Source organism: Aphis gossypii, unplaced genomic scaffold (assembly GCF_020184175.1).
Source record: "Aphis gossypii isolate Hap1 unplaced genomic scaffold, ASM2018417v2 Contig00590, whole genome shotgun sequence".
In the NCBI taxonomy this organism is placed as follows: Eukaryota; Metazoa; Arthropoda; class Insecta; order Hemiptera; family Aphididae; genus Aphis; species Aphis gossypii.
In genome coordinates this window covers 47472-53471 of record NW_026083183.1, presented here as the reverse complement: position 1 = coordinate 53471, position 6000 = coordinate 47472, and positions in this window count along the sequence as shown.

Sequence of the window (6000 nt, the reverse complement as noted above, 5' to 3'; positions counted from 1 at the left end):
ACTAAATCAGAATTTACAGAATTTAAAATAAAATATATATCGAATAGTTGTTGCCAATAACTATAGGTAGAAAGGAAGGTATAGAAAAAAAAGTATTTTGATATTTTGTTGCGCGTGTCAGCAATTACTAAGATAACGATTACAATTTCAAAAATCCAAAAGAAATGTATTTTGATATTTCGTCGCGCGTGTCACCAATTAGTAATACGACGGCTGGAATTTCAAAAGGCCAAAACATTAGATATAACAATGAATAGTATCTATGACTTAGACCCACACCGAACAGCATCGGTAGAAAACTGGTAAAATTATACAGCGAGTACAGGCAATAAATTACGATAGGTAATGATAACTAATTAAAAAAAAAAAATAAATTGTCAAGGACCTGACACATTACCTGAGACATTTATCAGTAGAGATAAACTTCCGATTTTGGCACACACGTTAAATTACGAAAATAATTGGACTATTTGGACCATTCGAGTTTGACTCAACGTTCAAGCAACATCACAGTAAAAAAAAAAAACTATATTCAAATAGCAAATGTAAGTACAATATTGACGTAACTTTATATTTATATTTTATTTTTTTACTGGATAAGTAATATTAGTACACAAACAATTAGAATTTCTTTAAATGCATAATATAATTTGCGATGTTTAAAAAATGTTTCATAAGATTTGCAGTCGTAAGTAATTCTTGAACAAATTTCGCCATTCCTCATATTTCCAACCCACTTCCAGAAATGATAAGAACGTTGATAATTAAAAAGCAAAAGGCTAGAGCCTGTTATCAACGCATCCGATTACCCTCACATAAAAAAATTTACAATCAACTGGCAAACTCTTTGAAGAAAACTCTCGCTAAACATAAAAATATAATGCTAGTTAACAATCTTACTAATCTCTCCTCAAAAGACGGCAGTTTGTGGAAAGCCGCAAAAAAAATTCTCCGATATAAAGCCCCTAACATCCCTTAAATAAAACATAATGGCAGTCTTATCGGACGCTGAAAAAGCTGAATTATTCAAAATACATCTCTCTGAGATATTCCTCCCTCATCCAGATATATTTGATCCTGATACTATATCACTGGTCAATAGGTCTCTCAATAGCCCTCCTCAATCCTCTCTCCCAATTAAACCCTTCTCTCCTAACGATTTAAAATATCAAATCCAAAAATACCCACAAAAAAAATCTCCGGGCTATGATCTAATCACGGCCGAAGTAGTTAAATGTCTCCCCAAAAGAGCCATTGTTCATATTACTCATATTTTTAACTCAATAATCAGATTATCTTATTTTCCACTACTATGGAAGTTCTCGACAATCATCATGATCCATAAGCCAAATAAGCCAGCTGATACAACTTCTTCCTACAGACCAATAAGTCTTCTTCCCTTCCTTGTGAAAATTCTAGAAAAACTTATACTTAAACGTATCCTACCAATAATTTCTGACAAGAAAATTCTGCCGGACTACCAGTTTGGTTTTCGTTCTTCGCATTCGACGACCCATCAACTGCATAGGGTAGTAGATGCAATATCTTTCTCTCTGGAAAAAAAAATATTTTGCACAGCAGCTTTCTTAGACATATCTCAAGCTTTTGATAGAGTATGGCATGATGGTCTCCTTCATAAATTAAAAACATTTCTTCCTTCACCTTTCTATCTTCTAATCAAATCATACCTAACTGAACGTACCTTCCAAATACGATACGGGTCTGACACGTCAAGTATTGGCAGTATAAGTGCTGGGGTTCCACAGGGCGGCATTTTATCCCCCATTCTCTACAATATATTCGCCGCAGATCAACCTATCACACCAAATACATCAGTAGCAGATTATTCCGATGACAAGGTAATTATATCTATGAATGACAATCCATTCATAGCCTCCGCAAACCTTCAAACTCACCTAGACCTTATGGAGAATTGGTATACCAAATGTAGATTTAAGTTAAACCTTAGCAAGTCTATACACACAACCTTTACACTTAGACCAGCTCTTAAACCTGAGGTAACCCTATACGGTGCTCCAATCCCATCCTCTGCTTCAGTTAAATACCTTGGTCTTACTTTAGACAAACGATTAACTTGGGCCCATCATATTAGAGAAAAAAGACTATCACTGAACAACCGCTTTCGTATGCTCAAACCTCTAGTCTCTAATAAACACACCTCCCTTCATGTCAAACTCCTCATCTACAAAACACTTCTGAAACCAATCTGGACGTACGGGATACAGCTATGGGGAAGTGCAAAAAAGACAAATTTAAATAAAATTCAATGTTTTCAAAACATTGCGATAAGAAAGTTAATAAATGCTCCCCCATACATATCTAACCATACTCTCCATACAGACCTAAAATTAAAAACTATCCACGAGGAAGACAAACACTTTTACAAAAGATTCCACAACCGTCTTTCCTCCCACTCAAATCCTTTAATTAAAAACCTTTCCTCCCTCTCAATCCCTGGCAATCCTCCTAGGCGACTAAAACGTAAATGGTGCAGAGACCTGTTACAAAATTTTAATTTAGAAATTTATATTTAAATTAAAAAAAAAAAAAAAAAAAAAAAAAATTAAAAAATCAACATTTAAGTGTCATCATTGGGTGGCTTCTTTATTCACTTTTTGTTTGTATACTCATGTTTTTTGTACCTTTATCATATATACTTATTGTGTCATTTGATATAGATCGTATATTTCAACTTAAAATAAAAAAAAATAAATAAATCATTATAATTTAAATTCCTAAATAAAATTGGAAAATACAAATGCTTTTAATAATTTCTGTAACTAAATGTGTTTGAAACCCATCATATACATATACCATAGTATACTTAAATCAGAGGTTCCCACCAACCTATGGTCCGCAAACCTTACCTACCTACAAAATTTAAACAAATATTTTAATTTTATATTAATTATATTAATTTAATATCTTTATTAGTAAAGGAAATACAAGCCCAAAAATCACATTAACGTATTTTTATAATTTTAATTTACTTTTGATAAAAATAATAATACAATATACATTTTTTTAATAATAGTGATTTGTGTTAAATTGTTGATAAATGTAAAACTTTTACTTAAACTTGAACAATAACAAACATTATTATTATTATTATTTATTATTATAATATGTAAGCTATAAGGAATTTCACTATATTTTATTTATTCATAACCTAAATTCTAAAATGTGTAAAAAATTGATTCTTGGCTATGAGAATAAATAAAGTCTAAAATGTATAGTGGTCTGTGACGTATCGAAAGTTCTCAAAGTAGTTCACAGTGTCAAAAAAAATTAAACCACTGATTTAAATATTTTTCAAAATAGTATAGACATAGTAATTTGTATTTTATACTCAGTTCATTCATTTTACTAATTTTAATCTCAAAATATTATCCAATAAGATATATTTGTGTGACGTTGTCACTGATGTCATGAATACCTGTACGGGATCCCTTGCCCAACAATTAAATTAACTCACGATAAGTACACACTGTTAAGCATTATAGTATTATACGTACTTTTTTTGTATAATATGTAAATAAAAAACAACGGTCATCTTTTAAAATTATATAGATTACTTTTTCCTGTATTGTCTACATACTTCTTTTGGTATTATAAATATTAATCACATATCATACAATCATGTGTTTATTTTAATAAATACACATCAATGTTTCTTTTTATACAACCATTTATTTATGTACTGAAATACTATTGTACAGTAATGAAATAATGAAACTACAAAATATAAAATATCAATGCCCCAATGCACATTTAATTTATTATTAATTTTTATTATGAATAATTTAAAAATTATTGATGTAATTTTCATGAAATTAAATTAATTTTATAATAAAAATAAATTAAATAAGCATTATTTAGGGAGTTTTATTTAAATGTATGTATTATCTCATCAAGATGATTAGATTAAAAATATATTTATTATCTTATGTAGATACCTAATTATTTTATTTTTATGATCTTAACTCTATTCATATGCTAAACAAAATACCATCACTCCATTGATTAAATATACATAGATAGGCCACGCTATGTGATTTATTGGCATCGATTTTTGAATGGATTTGGATCTGAAATATTTTAGTTCTGGATTTCTGCCACCAGGTGGTGATTTGATTTTAGATTTTAACGCGTTGCAACTATGATCACTCGATCAATGGTTCGAATTTTACAATGGGTATGATAAAATGATAAATTGATAAGCGAAAATATAATTCTATAAAATTATATTTGCATTATTGACAAATGTCAAATATCAATTATATCGATTTATGAATTGTATGCGTCTATTGGGTATTAAATTTAATATTAATTTTGTAATAACAATAACTAAACTTAGGAGGCTGGGAATAAGTATTAACACAACATCAAAATGTCTCGTGGAAACAAATGTGTTTATTATTTATGTTGGACCTTAAATGATTTATAATTTATTAACAATATCAACTTTGAAATTATATATTTAATATAGTTATTTATGTATTATATAGATGTCTACAATTGTTCATAATTATTACTATGGGGGTGCTGCCCCCATAAACGAAGAAAAAAAAATAGTAAGCATGAAAAAGTAAATTATTTAACTTCAAACTGATTAATTTCTATTTTTTTTTTTTTAGATGACAATCAACAAAATGTTGAGAAAAAAAAAAATAAAAAACCAAGTATGTATATTGTATACCTATTGAGTATGCTATGTGATTAATTTCACATACCTAATTTATTTAATTTTTTTTTTTTTTTAAGAGTGTAAGACGTGTAAAAAATTACATTTCGGCAAATGCCGAATACAACAGCCCAACGCGTATAAAAATAAAAATAAAAGTTAGTATACCTATATTGGATATTAAATTTTAATTGATTAAGCAATAATAAACATGTATTTTGTTGTTTAAATCAGAATGCAAAATATGTAGCAACAGCCATAAAGGCTTGTGCTGGTGGAGACCAGAGAGCCAGGTAATTATTGAATTCAATAAAACAGTTTCCCGACTAGGTGCAATTTAAATATGATTATTTTAATAATACCATTTTTTAAATTTTAGAAAACAAAAACCAAGGATATGAGACTCGTCCTTGACTCGAAAAAGAAAAAAATAGTAAGTTTTTTTTTTTTAATACTTAAATATCACTATGCACATATCGAATATTTAAATACAATAATATTTATACGAAGTTCCTGTTAATTATAATCAAACCATGTCTTCATTTTATTTATTTATCAGTGGAATATCCAAGAGAAAAGTTCAAACTTCAGGAAATATTAAATTACTCTATAGTTAATTAAATAATAGGTATATGATAGTGCAATTATTGATATTGCAATTCAATTGAAATCATGGGCGCCCATTGGGGGGGGCAAGATAGGGCACTTGCCCCCCTGGACAAAAAATATTATGGACTTATAGCTCAATAAATATTACCATAATATTATTATTATCTTTATTAACTTACATTTGAGAATTTTTTTTATTTTGACACCCCCCCCCCCTAAAATGTTACCTATGGACGCCCATGATTGAAATAACTAAAATGGCTCACTTTTGGTTTTCATAAACACACAATATCAAAATACATTCCACTACATTCAGACTCTCAAATATTTGCAACCAAACATTAAGTGTGTATTTATTAAGGATTTTTTTTGTAATGTAACTAAACAACCACCCTCTCTCCCAAAAAAAATTCTGAATATCACTGATGTTCATAAAAAAAAAAAAATAGGATAACCATCAACTTCAAACACCAAAATAGTGTACCACTAAAGAATATGTGTATACACTGAAGAATAAGTTTATTACAAATATTATGTCATAGTCAAACTAAGCATTTTACTAAATGACAATTAGTCAAATAAGTTCATTTTTTATTCAATTTCACTACCAGTCTAGACATTTAGTTAAATTATTTTAAGAAATTAAAAAATATAACGATATTTACTATTAATTATTAGGTACTAAT